This window comes from Linepithema humile, chromosome 2 (assembly GCF_040581485.1).
Source record: "Linepithema humile isolate Giens D197 chromosome 2, Lhum_UNIL_v1.0, whole genome shotgun sequence".
In the NCBI taxonomy this organism is placed as follows: Eukaryota; Metazoa; Arthropoda; class Insecta; order Hymenoptera; family Formicidae; genus Linepithema; species Linepithema humile.
Genome location: NC_090129.1, coordinates 32619949 through 32632423, shown reverse-complemented (window position 1 = coordinate 32632423; position 12475 = coordinate 32619949). Strand labels below are relative to the sequence as shown.

Below are 12475 nucleotides of genomic sequence, written 5' to 3'. Positions count from 1 at the left end.
ATAAACACACCGCAAAGGTAGCCACAGCTAATGCCGCTGTTAATTACAGTACATACCTATATACGTGCAGATTACTTCATCATTTACCTAGCGCATATCAAAGACCACTCATTGCCAGAATTCTGGTGGCAAAATTAGAAACAATAATTAACGAGTAGTTATTACATATTCTTTATTACAAAATGTATTAAAATTTCTAAAATTTATTGACTAACCCTTTCTTTCAACGCTACAAAGATGTGGATATTGTGTAATTCTCGTGAACAGCGCACATGATATTTTTTCGATAAAATTTGGTAAGAATAACCTCGCGAAAAAGGGATAAGTATTACTTGAGAATTTATAAAGCAATTCGAAACGTTTTCTCACAAAAAAATTACTTATGTTCCGAGATTAATTACAAGATATTTGATAGTCAAATTGGCTGGTTTCAACAATAACAAAAGCGGGTTCTACTCGACTGAAGCACGCTGGACATCAGTTCGCGATCCGTCCGGCCTTTCGATATGGCGTTTTCCTCCGGATAGCATCTCGACGATGCTCAGAGAGGCGCGTAAAGACGAGAGCGTAAGGGGATCCGGCTGAAAGGCCGAAGGGTCTCCGAGCGGAGTACTCGAAATTGAGTCTTCGCCGCTGCTGCTATACTGGAAAATACCGGAGGGTCAAGATGCCATCTTGTGGAGGATTCAGCCGGTATACCGGCGAAATGCAGAGCAGCCTTGAACGACCGTGAGATCAGCTTTTACTTTACCATTCGCTGCCCTGACAAATCCACAACGGACATATGAGCACGGCTGCGCCACTCGGTTATTCGCGAAACGTAAGGAAAATGCGCGCGGAGGTGAACTCGAAAACGTGTTGAAGATGACTACATATTATGCTCGCGAGCGATCTATTCCCGGCATTGGGATTTAGATTTATCTGTAAATTTCCGCGGAGATTAAGAACTGCTTATGCACGGTGTTCTGAAGGTATTAAACATTTTTTTTTTATTTCGTTATAATCAGAACGGGATTATGCTGTCACATTTGCATACGCACGCGGCTGCTGCTTTCTCTGGAATTGAATTTTTCGCGTGTACAAATGCAGCTTGACTAACGCTGAAATAAAAACTGCACAATTTGTTTTATTTACTAATGTGTAACGTTTATGTTTGTTGTTGATATAAATCGCATTTTGCTACAAAGCGTCTATTATCTGGGAAAATCGAAAAATAATAAAATACTCTCATCATTTAGCATAAAGTTTTTAAATTAAAAAGCTAAATGTAATATTAAATATAATATATGCAATATTAAACGCAGTATAAATTAATATAGATATATAATGTCAATATCTTTAGGCACTTTTTCAAAGATTAATTATATCAGAGAAAAAGGAATAGAAAGAAACAGCAAAAATCAATATTCGGATAATTGATGTCCGGATAATTGGCATTTTACTGTACCCATAAATTTTGTATAAACCTTTCACTTTTCAGTATATGAAATATTCAGACGTATTCAACGTAACCATGATTGAAATTTCTTTTCATACGCTAGATAATAAAGCTCAGTAAAAATTGATAATTGACATTTTACTCTATACAGCTTTTTATATATTATAACTTTCAATTCAAAATATATGAGGTATCTAACAACTAAAATGTCTCTCATTATAATAGATAAATAGTTAAAACTCAGTATAAATTAATTGCAAAAAGCTTCTTAAATTGTAACTTGTAAGCTACTTATTTCACTGTTCTTTCGCGTTCACATTTTATTCACTGCACACATTTCTAGAGAAAAATAGCTCTTTACTGTTTAAAAATAAAGAAATAATATTGGATTTCGTAAGTTGTTTATCGTGTTACGTTTTTTATTGTTAGCAGGACACACATTCAATATCAACAAATGCCATCAAAACCTTGCGAGAGCAATATTTGCATTAAATATTTGACGAGACGTAGATTGACAAGATTTAATTACACAGCTCGGCGCGGTCAATCTTCGTGAGACTTAACGTTAGCAAACTTGCGTTTGTAAAACCACGCATAAAAGGAATGAAATGTTTATCAACAAAAAAGAATCATAAAGTTGATCTCTGAGCAATTGCACATACGCCAACAGAAAAAACGGTTTGTACGTTAGTGTTGGTGTAAATAGGTTTTTCATATCAGCGCTTTTTTTTAATTTCACTACTAGTTTGCGCAAAATATGAAAAAATTGCCGTATGCCGGCATTCAATGAATAAATGCGGCTAGAAAGTTCGTTGTCCGACATGAAAAAGACTAGCAAACCCGCGGGTTATTTTACTAACTCGCGTAACGCTACGAGCAAAATTGCCATAATAAGATTATCTTCTTATTTATAGGTATTCTATTTTTCGTATACTTATGGTTGTCTTTTGTAATTCAGTTGCATAAAGTTAAAGTAATACTTAATTTAAAAAAGACGAAAACGTCTTTTTTTTTTATTTTGCATACTACAATTGAAAAAAAAACTCCTAATTAGATAAAAAGGGCATGATAACGGATGATAAAGTCCTTAATTTGCAATCGGTTAAGTGTTATATCTACAATAAAAAAAAAAATTAGTTGTGAGAAAAAGATAATTAATAATACAGAATGCAATACAATTAATTTTATACAAAAAAATATAATATTCAAAAGTGAATAAAGTTTTTGCTTGCCTCTTTTCTAAATTTTGGATTTATCTTGCTAACATTTAAAATGTATTTAACAAAAATATTTCATTACCACAATATTATGCTACTATTTTTTACTTAATATAACATAAATGCATTAAAATATATTAATAAAATAAATAATTGTTTTATTTGAATGAAATAAACTATAACGACTTTGCCACGTTGCGAATACAGCAGTTTCCATTAGATCTCCGTGAGGCAACGTTGAGCACGGTTTGCATTTTAGGTGGGTGGACTATCTCGTGAATATGAGATGCCGTTGACACTTTAAAAGTGCTAATGACCACGGTCGTCAATTCACATATTTCCTCTTCTCTAAAAAAAAAGAAGATACTTACGTGCTTTGATCGTTAAATAAGTAACATCCATAAAAAATATATTTTGATGCAATCATATTTGCAATACGCGCGCTATATATCTTTTTTCGTCAGTTGCTTTTATGCACGGAGGAATAAATATGTCTTCCTTGTTTGAATTGTTTGCGAGTCGGAATATTTGAGCAATTTATTCCGAGGACACAGAGATCGAATCGCACGCGCATTAAATTTATTAGAAAAATAAAGGTTCTACGTGCACATCTCTGCCTCGATATATGGATCGATCACCGCAATTGGCCGTCAATATTTTTGGGTCACTTTTGATAGTTTTCGGCATTTGTAAATAGAAAATACTCGCGATATACAAACGGTTATATTTTCCTTTCGCAAATATTTTGTTGTTCCGCAATGCCAGGCGGACATTTTGCGTGCAAATGCCTACAGCCAATCTTTAATAAAACGATAGTTGAAGCGACCAAAGAGCTTAACGCTCGCTACGATGAGACATGCAGTGTGAGACGAGCGAAAAGAGCACTCAGCGAAATTGCACATTTTAATCTATCCTTCTTCTTCTTTCGCTTTGGTAGCCCATGCGCAAGGTGCATTCGTAAGGAAGGCGATAAATCCTCGTTACAACTGATCGAAGTGCAAGGAACGACAGAGTAAACGTACCAAGCCGTCTTGTTGCGCGAGAAGAAAAGTATAGGAGATAAAGTAAAGCGCTAAGGATTTTCGCTATAATAGTATTATCCAAGTTTCCAGAGCGCGAGGAGAATAATTGCAAATTTTCCAAGTTAATCGGTTTGAAAATTGCATAAGCGTGTGAATATCGTTTAAGTGTAGTTTATACGATGCTCTTTTTACAGGCGACCCAGCGTGGTTGGAGACGCTAATCGTTAGTGAAAAGACATCATGTATTTTAAAATGTTAGTAAACTAACTTGCCCTTTTTTTTGCCTCTTACCGGCCACCATGTTAGTCGAGTTAAAATATATTCTAACTTTGCAAACTACAACAAGTTTTCTGGCACGCTTTTAAACAGGCTAGTTTGGAAACGTATCGGAAATGCTTTAGAAATATGCCTCATTATAATTTACAGCGCATGCTTTCTCAGAAAATTCTCGTGGAAATGGTGAAAATTGTTATTATCATATATATATATTATTATATATTTAAATTACACTTTAAAAGCTTTGTTTCAAGATGATGAATTATCTTTGATAATAAATCATCTTATTATAACAAATAATAGGGGGAACAAGATAATTCATCATCCTACGACAAATGAAACTTTAACATATAATTCAAACTTTAAAATATGATTCAATGTGTAACAGAGTGAAATCCAATAAATGTTATTGGTTCGACGTTTTCTAATAAACGATGCAAGGGAGGGAGCGGTGAGAATTACAAATTGGTCGCTCCACGTTCTTACGATTCCGATACTTTTATTGAACACAGATTGGAGAAGGCGATGGAGTGCTATTACAATGGAAAACAGAGTTCTCCGTAGTCAGAGATATTACTGAATCGGGCGTTATTGTGAGAGGGATGTATCAGGCAGTCCTGTTAAATGGCCTGTAAGAAAGCGCGTGAATGGAAAAGAGGAAAGGCGAATGAGGAAAAGAGGAATTCGTAAATCCAGTCAGCGAGGAAAGAGACAGATCTTTTCATGCTACGTCATTAAGACGAATTAAGGACATTCTGGTGTGGGATCTACCACATCACGATATCACGAGCACATTAGTATCTTGCGCTGAACATTTCCCCGACGCGAGTGATAATGTCTACGTCTGAACCGACAATGGCGACACTCGTTTGCATTCGTGATATATCATCTCAATTTTGAAAAAAAATTTTGCCAAATTTTGTTTAAAAATGCATCTTTACAATAATATTCTAATAAATAAGAATGTAACATAACGAATGATAATATAATTAATAAAGATAAAAATTCAAACAAAGATTTTTACTTATATTAAGCGCGACGACGTGTGTAAAAACAACCAGACGTGAAAAAAACTAATATTGTAAAATATTATAAACTTTTACATTCTATTCATTATGAGCGTATTTATTAAATAAAAAATTCAGTGGTTTCCATCTACATATATATATATATATATATATTGATAATCGTTGATATGATAATCGATCATCGGTTCTCTATAAAAAGCTCGCTTTTTAAAAGTTTTCGGTCACTGTATCTTAACAGTAATCCTTTAATAGCTCTGACCTCATTATATTCGCACGCCGGTTAATTAATCTTCCGTTCCGGCTATTCGTAATACTCGGCAAGTGAACCGACGTGTATTGCAACACAGCCCGTTGCAATAATAATTATTGTAGGCGTATTTATAACCGCCGCACACGTGAAATGTCACATGGGAAATCTGGGCGCTGAAACTGGCATCCCATTATTAATTTATTTACCCGTGCACGTGCGCGAGCACTCTGTCCCTGTCGACAACCTGGCTCAACTTCTAGCCCTTCGCGCTTATTATTGACGCACATTTCATTCTATATTTCAAACGCCTGTTGTTTCATCCGGATTTTCCAAAATCCACTTGACTGCGCTTTGTATCACTGATTGTAATTTTTTCCCCTTGTATTTCATGAATTAAACAGTGTACATCGTAAAAATAATGCAAACGAATTCTTCACCATATTTTACAGGGGAAATCAGAGAAGATATTGTTCAAAAGGTCAAAGGTCCGACGCCGGTCGCCTATGGCTCTGTAAACTGATACCGATGGGGCGCGATGCAATTAGATGCTGAGTGCAAGACGACACGTATGGCTGATGCCGTGCTGCAATTATTAAAAGGACGGTACACGAAGTTAGATGCCAGTTTCGCTAAAGCTTTGGTGAAACGCCATCGCCATCCTAAATTTGTCTCATGTCTTTGTAACGACGGCGCTCCTTTATGAATGGTAATTATCATCGTCCATCGTTTTCTATAGTTCACTAATTTGGCATATTCGTCTTACACTGGAAAATAATAGACATCATCGATTAAAACTTCAATATGCAAAGAATACTTATTAATCTACTTAAAAAAAGATATATATAACTTTTGCAAGTACAATTTATGTCACGCATTTATGGCGTACAGAAAAATAATATTTAAATGCTATATCACAAATACATGAATAAAAGACTACAGAAACCTAATTTAAAATTAATTAAAGTTGAATTGTAAATTAAACTAAATTAATTTGAAATTAATTTTAATACTATTTAAAATTGTTTTTATAAGAGTGACGTATATAGTAATTTTATTTAACATTAAAATTTCTGATCAATTTTTTATCAAATAACGTAATTATTAGTATACAAAATCCACTCTTTAAAAAGGCATGAAAGATCGATACTCGAATGTATCGAAAGTCTCGAAGTTTATTGTTGACACTTTTCACAGATTGATTATCTCGATTATTCTGACAGTTTGATAGTTTGAGAGCGAAGGTTATTTTGACGGTTATTTATAATAAAAAAAATTTATCAAAATATTTAGATTTCATAATTATTAAATTACTATAATAAGTGCGCGCGCGTAGCGCGCGTCTGTATTGTTCTAGTTAATATAAAATTGTAATAAGAGTATATTTGTATATATATATTCTAATTTTCTTTTACAATTAAATAATAGAGTTAATAATAATATTAAATTATGTCTAATTATCCGTATCTTTATCTCTTTATATTAATCATACAATATCTTTGCAAAGCATCGTGTGTTTGTATACACATGAAAGAGAAGGAGGGAAACGCATTCTGAGCTTACAAAGACTTTAATCTGGTATTGCACCAGCCGCTTCCACCTATCCTGCAGTGAGAAAGCTAAAAACGATTATAAGTTTGCGCGGAACTGGCTTCAATGGCACTGCGAGACGCGGAATAAATACTTTGTCAGACGAGAAAGGGTCAAAAAGGGGACGGCTCTCGGCCTTCTGCTACCAACAGATAATAACTTTGAATCCCCAACGTGACCCCGTCCCCCGTTCACCTCAAGATACCCCGGCTGTCCTCCGTCGAGGCTCAAACTTCTGGAGAACTTTGCCCGCCAAGCCTTCGTCGACTAGCTAGGTAAGTAGCTACATCCGGAACTTGGAAAGGATGCGAGGCAGAGGTGAAAGGACAAATCCTTAGTCTCAAAGAAATCCAATTCTGCATCCCTTGGCAGGATTGTTATCAGTCTCCTCGAATTTCTGCACATTCTCAGCTCTTGATAAAAATTTGCTTTCACTTTTTTGCAAAAATTTTTAATATCGTAACGTAACACATATGAGTATTGTTAAATTTAAAAAGAATTTATTATCTTTTCTTCTATATGTGCATATAAAAATTTATTCAAATGAAATGTTATATTATTTTAAAATATTGTATTATTTATCAGATGTATAATGAGAAGCATGTTTTCACAAAACAATTAATTTTGAATTCATATAATATTAATAGAGTTTGTAAAAAATAATTTGTAGAAATACACATATTGAATAAAATTTTTTTAAAATAAAATAAAGTTTTTAATAATAAATTTAATATCAAATGAATATCATATATCCTCATATTTGTGTTTATCCATAGATTTTTCAGCAGAGTTTTCTAGCGCTATTTGTTAATATCAATTCATTACTTTATACGAAGAGTCATGTCTAAGCACACTTAGCAATTCGTAGAATGCAATATACAACTTGTCAAGAAAGATTTCGTCATCGATATCAAAATGTGCCGAATCTTCTTAGAGTCACATGTCAAATCCTTATCTGTTTCCGGCTTATTTTACATTCAAGGCTTAACTCGAAATGCGATAAATCATTTTTATCAATTCGCTTGCGATAGCGCAATATTATATTTTACCGCGATGCTTGAGCAACGTCATGATGCACTTAATATGGTATCGGTGACCAATCGCAATTTTTGCTCTCATACTTATATGTTACGGAATTGGAGTAGTTGTGATGGTAGCCATTAAAACTTAAGGAACTGTTAGAAGAACGGATAACTCCGGCGGTCGGAGACAATATCGCTTCGAAACTCGATCGAGATGATGTATTGCGCCGAAGAGATCGTGCCGTTGCAACCGGTTGGCTTAAACGATAGAACCAGGGATGAAGCTGCAATCTTATGAACACATCCTACGCTTTTATGTCGCTACACGTCGCCGTTCTTTGTTGAAGAGGTTTTTGTAATATAACGATAGAGCTGTTCTCTTAGATATTTCAGTGAATATCGATTTCAAAACATTAAGAAAACTCTATTCCAAAATTTTTGTATTATACAATAAAAGATAATAACGCTATGCTTTTAATTGTTACTCTTTAAAATTTTTGTATAAAATAAAAATAAGTGTTATATAATATAGTAGATATTATATAATAAAATAAAAATAAAATACTCTATATAATAGAACGTACTGAAAAATAGAACTAGACACGAGTCACACAAAACTTTGTTTCGAGAGAAATAAAGTTAAAGTTATTAGATACGTTGCAATTAAAAAAGTACGTGTGATAAAAATAAAACAATTATTGATTCTGAAACTCAAGACTAAACTTTTAGTATGAAAGATTGATATTAGTACGCACTGCTTCATTAACAAAATGTGATCAAGATTTTAAAAGATATCTTTCTATTATGTAACGGTAAAATTAAAAGATATTTTTAATATACACAATATATCATTTCTTTTTTTAAAGTAAGACAAAGCAAATTTGTATGTATTTCGTTTAAAATTAATGAAAAATAGATTTGCTCGAGTTACATTTTCAGCGCTTTTACGGTTTCTAGGCTGAAAATTAAATTTTGCAAGCGTTTAATATATATGATATGCTCAATTTCAACAGCGTATTGTAAAATTATATTTGATATTAATAAAATTAAATTTTAATTAATACAATCTTTTACACATATGCATTCGGACCTGGCAACTCATCCATTCGATAAATTATATATGAGCCAAACAAGCGCGGCGAGAAAACTTACTCTCATCGCGATCGCATTGTAACGCGCCCGTCGACGGCAATAAAACGACATTTAGCATGATTATAACATATAATAGGCTGATTAAAAGCGCGCGCATGTATACGCCCGAGGGCCGCGATATTTATCGTCCGGCCGTTGAATTTTCACACGAGCGGAATTTGCGCGCAATTAAAAGGTGCTTAACGAAATGTGACGCGTAGGTACGCGGCGTTAACGATCGTCAGCGATATGAAGCATCGAGGCGACGACGTGTGCATTTTAACGAGTCGTTGCAACGGCGAGTATTGAAAACACCGCGCCGCGCGTCATTACGAGCGCCGAATGATCGAGCGAATGCGAAGAGGAGCGCGTCGTGAATCTCTTTGACGCAGGTTTGATTTATGGCCGGCCTCTTATCGAAAAACATTGTAGCTCCTGGAGAATTCCGCGGATCGGAAAGTCGTGTATCCGCGCGAAAATGGTTACGCTTCTCTCTCCGTCGCTCCCTTTACCTCCCCCCCATCCTTGATTCGGCGCGACTTTATTCAGACGACCCGAACTTTTTGCAGTTTTGGCGGTGCGCCAATTTCGCCGGAGAAATTAACGGCAGATTTACGAGGTGTTACGAGGATAGGATTTACGTATTTGTTAACCCGCCACCGTCGTTGTCGCTATTACGCCCCTTCGGCGCGATATTTCACTCGGCAATCGGTAACATTTTCGCCGTCGCCGCCGCCGCCGCCGCCGCCGCCACGGCCGCCGCCACCGCTGCCGCCACCGCTGCCGTCGCTTCCTACTCGCGTAGATAGAGCATATGAAATATCGGGGCTAGAGCACCCGAGCGCAATTACCACGGGAGTGTAATTATCTCGGAGGTGCATTATCCACGACATGGGACTTGCGCGCTCCAAGTACACATTTAAGCAAACGTCGCACCGCTCGTAATTAGTAGAATTGCCAAGGTTATACCAAGCGGTGGAACAGAGTGTGCGATCATCGAATCCGGAAGTACGATCGGGCCTGACTAATCTCATGTTTATCATGTCGAAGTGCTGCTCGTGGTAACACTGCTCGTTAATCGCTCTTTCGCTGTCGCGCACGCTGGATGGAACCGCGATTATGTAAATGAGCATTTCTTAAACACTCGATTTCGCCGGCTAATTTCTATTTGCCAGGATCTCCACTTGTTCGCGCATTAACGCACTGCCGGTAAAGTGAGATTTCACGATGCGCGTTTATCGATCGCGTCAACGGAGCGGCTTTATTATGGAACAGTATCCGCAATACCGCAGCAAGCGCAGATACGCGTAGACGTCGGGCGTGTTGTTAGAATACGATTTCACGTCGCGATGCCTGATCGGACCTGAAGCTTGACTTTCCCCGTCTCAGAAGTGAACGATACAGATCTGACACTGATTCCCCCCCCCCCTTTTTCCTCATGAAAAATGAGAAATGATCATTGAATTTTTATCGCGACGTGTTATTTATGTTTTCCTATTCTTCCAGCGCATAACTCGATTCGAAAGATATCGAAATGTTTTATTCAAACCGCCACACCGCGAGAAGATGGAGTTTCTGTAATACATCATCGTCCACGTAACACCATCGTAGGAGATGTTATATAGGGTGTCGCGCAACAGGATGTTCAAAGCTCAACTATGTGTCTTTGAGATCATAAAGACAAAATATTCAAGGATTTGTTGTAACTTTAATTTGCATTGCTTATCCAAAGAACAGCGAGACTCCATTAGGATCTTGCACTTGAAAAATAAAACTTTCGACAGAGGAGAACCATTAACGCGCGTCATAATTTCATTACTACTTAAATTATATTTAATAAAATTTACTTATATAATTATTGTTATTGCTATTTATACAATTGCATATACGTATTATTTATTTGCAACGGAAAAATTGTCAGAAAATAATCGCGAACGTGTAAGAATCTCTTTGCGCGAAAATCAACTGTGCTTTTCGAGATTTTCGTACGGCGTAGACGCAGACCGACATGCGCAGCCAATGGGAAACGATCGTCGCGGTGAACCGGAAGTACATCCGTGTTTGCACGTCCGCCGACCGCACGCCCGTCCGCCCCGTCCGTCGATTACACAGTTTTGCGCACGGCGCATCACGCCTCCGATGGAAATCGCGCTAATGCATTATGAAAATTATGCAAATACTGTGGATGCAGAACAGCTACGCGGTTAGGCGGGATAATTTCTGCGGCGAAGCAATAACTGCAGCACCTTTGAGTACCGCGGCGTGGAGTCTATTTTCCATTTTTTTCTTCCTCCTTTTATGAATTCCGTTCCCGTCGAAGAATACAATATTCGCACTATAAAACGTAATCTTCTACTAAGTATAATTTTAATATAATTTTTTGAATATTTAATCATCTTCGTTGTAAGATGGGATAATGCTGCAAGCATGTCATACTTGAAATTTGATCAATAAGGCTTGCTTGCCGATATTATTTTTATTTTTCCAGTTTTTGTTCAGCGTCGATGTTTAATAGGAATCGATCGTGTTTATTTATCAAACGATCGGTTTCCATGGCGCTATCACAGATTGATTTCTCAAACACACTCTCATCATTCATGCTTGGGAATTGATCCGCCGTGCACTACTCGCTGATCGCGAAGACACTGTTTACTCGGCGCGTCGACAGGATGTATTCTGTCCTCGCGTCCGACACGGAGCTCGTGCATCACGCGCGTGCAGATACGTAGCAAATTGGACTTACTTCCGCCTATATATACTCACCGCCTATTCAGGAATTCATCACGGTCGATTCTCGCGTTAAGATTTGCCGGATACGAAACCGGCCTCGCTGAGTCGAGAGTGTCAGGCATTTCGGCTCGTGCAAAACGACCTAAATTCGCACGTTCCGATTGTAAAGTGCGAATACAGACAGATAACGAGCACGGGAAGGAGTAAAATAAAACTCTTTCACGATTCAGCTATTGATGGAGGTGACGGATCCGCGCTCTTCCTCCCATTTTACAAGCAGAAATGCTTTTTTCGATAGTTAAGTTGATCACGCGTTTCCATTTCCAATTTAATGTGCACACGGAAGAGAACAATTGACAGAATGTAGTCGTTTAAATACTTCATCGTGCATTTTTATTCTTCTTCGGCGTGCAGATTTTTTATTTCAAGTGATTTATACTCTTATTTCGATTAGCTAGCGTACATGAATCTTTTTACTGTTAACTCGTATATGTGTACGGGATCGATAAACATCGATATTGCGGTTGCCTTAGGCAGGTTATAATGTAGAGCGTTGAATACCTATGCCTTTAATAATTACGCACGGAACATTGAGTTCCGCGTGAAAAAATAACGAAAGAAGGCAATTCACTCTCGGCTGAATGATTATTCGAATTCCGCGTAAATTGCGGATTAAGCCGACGTCCAAATTCTCGCCCGACGTTTAGCTGATGTCTGCGAGCTATATTTGCACGGTTTGTAGAATCGGGCTTAATGAATTCCTGAATGGGTGGA

At 36.9% G+C, this 12475-nt stretch overlaps 1 protein-coding gene across 3 annotated transcripts in view; it reads right to left on the bottom strand.

Moving 5' to 3' along the window:
• LOC105674929 (adult-specific cuticular protein ACP-22-like) overlaps positions 1-12475 on the bottom strand; it is a 110400-nt gene that overhangs the window by 23624 nt on the left and 74301 nt on the right. Inside the window, exon 4 of one of the 3 annotated variants that reach the window (XR_010888700.1) lies at positions 4984-5995. The exons of the other annotated variants lie outside the window; for them this stretch is intronic. The gene's annotated coding sequence lies outside the window, so the exon portion shown is untranslated. Of the gene's footprint in view, positions 1-4983; positions 5996-12475 lie in introns of those variants that run through there. 3 annotated transcript variants of the gene reach the window in all.